This window comes from Vipera ursinii (assembly GCF_947247035.1).
Source record: "Vipera ursinii genome assembly, chromosome: 3".
NCBI classification, from domain to species: domain Eukaryota; kingdom Metazoa; phylum Chordata; class Lepidosauria; order Squamata; family Viperidae; genus Vipera; species Vipera ursinii.
Window position 1 is genome coordinate 110,130,161 of NC_139516.1, and position 2,516 is coordinate 110,132,676.

A 2,516-nucleotide genomic window follows, 5' to 3' on the forward strand; every position below is an offset into this window, starting at 1 on the left:
GAGAGAGGGGGGAAAGGGACAATTAGCTAATATAAAATGTATCACCTTTCTGTGACTGAGCAATTACTTTTATTATTATATTTCAAGACACTGAGGGATGAAACTAGTGAGATGCAAAATGAGGAGTCTGGAACCACTTAAGGCAGGCCAGGTGCCACCGACGAATCAGAGTAAGAAAGGAACAGCAAATGATTTCTTACAATAGATGGATGGGAAAAAGAAATTCAAATCTTGGGACATACACACAGAGAGAGCTAGATTCTTAGAACCACTAGAATATGGGTGTCAAACTCACTAAGTCACGTGAAGTGTCACAGCGTATCATGACTTTTTTTGCATTGCCGGAGCTGGGGTGGGCGTGGCCTCCACATAATGCAACTGGCTCACGGGCCGGCAGTTTGACACCCCTGCACTTTGACACCCCTGCACTAGAAGCTTATTTACTTATTTAACAAACTTCACTTCTGGAACTTCTGCTAAAACTAAATGCAGATGCATAAAATACATGCAGCTCCTGATATTCCTTAACAAAGGAAAGTTCAGGGAAGCTCAAATGTCTCCATTACTACTTTAGAATAAGTTCCTAGTCTTCATGGATTCTAGAAACATTGTCTGAGATGGAAGAAAGAAGTGTGGTTAGACAAAGAGCTATGGCTTGGCCTTGACTCAAAATATTAATATGCTCTCCTTCAAAATTACTATTTTTGTATTCATTATTTGGAATAAAAATTACAGGATTTTTATTTCTGCCAATATTCTTGTTCTATGGGTCCCAAAGAATAATATTAAGCAAAGATACAGTAGTTTATCACTTTCTGTTCTTATGCTTAAGAAATCATAGATTTAATCCTCCTCTGTCCTTGTTTTATGGATATATAAAACAATAACCACATACGAGCACCCGTTTTCTCTTAACTATCATTGCAGGAAGAAGTCACCAGATCCAGTTTTCAGGGAAGCCAGTTTTTATTCACCACAAATAATACAACAAAACAGTCAATGCAAGTCTACATAAGAGTTTTATCTTTATCAACTGGATACCTATTATGCTACATTAGGCACATAGTTCTGCAGCAACATGACAATATGTAGTAAACCTATATACATACACACATCAGTATCTTATTTTATCCATCTATCCATCCAGCTGAAACAGTAGATTTGAATCGGTACAATACAGGCAGTCCTCTATTTACCATCACAATTGGGACCAGAATTTCCATTGGTAAATAAGGTGGTTATTAAGTGAGTTGTGCCCATTTTATAACTTTTTTACCATGGTTATTAATCAAATCACTGCATGTGTTAGGTGAATCATGCAGTTGTTAAGAGAATCTGGGCTCCCCCATTGATTTTGCTTGCCGAACAATGGCTGGGAAGGTCGCCAATGGTGACCACAAGATCCTGAGGTGCTGCAACCATTGCAAATACGTGCCAATTGCCAAGCAGCCAAATGTTTATAATGTGGATGCTGCTATGGTTGCAAGTGTGAGGACCAGTCATAAGTTACTTTTTTCAGTGTTATTGAAACTTTGAATCATCGCTAAATGAGTGGTTGTAAGCAGAGGAGTACCTTTGTTTTGAAAGTGTTTTTCCATCACATTTTAAAAAGTTTTGCCTCAGTTCGTTTTGCCGGGACCTGAAAACTTGGCTCTTTGATCTATCTGGCCTGGACTGAGGGGTTTTAAGTTTTAAACTTTGTTTTAATTTGTTGGGCTAGTAATTAATTTAATTTATTTTAATTCTATTTCTATTTTAACTTCGTGATCGTTCGTGATCTGGTCGAGGGTGAGCAGGCGGACCTGGCGTGCATCACGGAGACTTGGTTGGGCCCAGAGGGCGGGATTCCTCTGGTTGATCTTTGCCCACCAGGTTTCCGGGTGCTGCACCGGCCTCGGGCTCAGGGTAGGGGTGGGGGTGTGGCTGTTGTTGTGAGGGAGACCTTGTGTCCGCGGGAGGCCACTGTTCCTCAGATAGTCGGGTGTGAGTCTCTCTTTTTGAGATGCGGCCCTGGTGCGCAGTTGGGCTTGCTGCTGGTGTACCTTTCGCCTAGTCATGCAGCAGCAGCCCTGCCTGAGCTGCTCGATGTCCTCTCTGCGCTGGTGGTTGAGTTCCCGAAACTTATAGTTTTGGGGGATTTCAACCTACCATCGCTGGGAGGATCATCTGAGTTGGCCCGGGAGTTCATGGCTTCCATGACGGCCATGGACCTGACGCAGGTAATTTCGGGACCGACTCATGAGGGAGGCCACACCCTTGACCTAGTTTTTTTATCTGGACAGTGGTTAGATGATCTTGGTGGGGGCTCTCCAATTATTATGCCCCTGTCATGGACCGATCATCATCTCCTGCGACTGGTCTTCCGTTTTGCCACCCCCTGCCGTGGGTGTTTGGAACCAATTAAATGGTACCGCCCCAGACGCTTAATGGATCCCCAGAGGTTCCAGACAGCTCTGGGGTCCCCACCTGCCTCCCTTGCTCACAGCTCGGCAGATGCCTTAGTGGAAGCCTGGGAA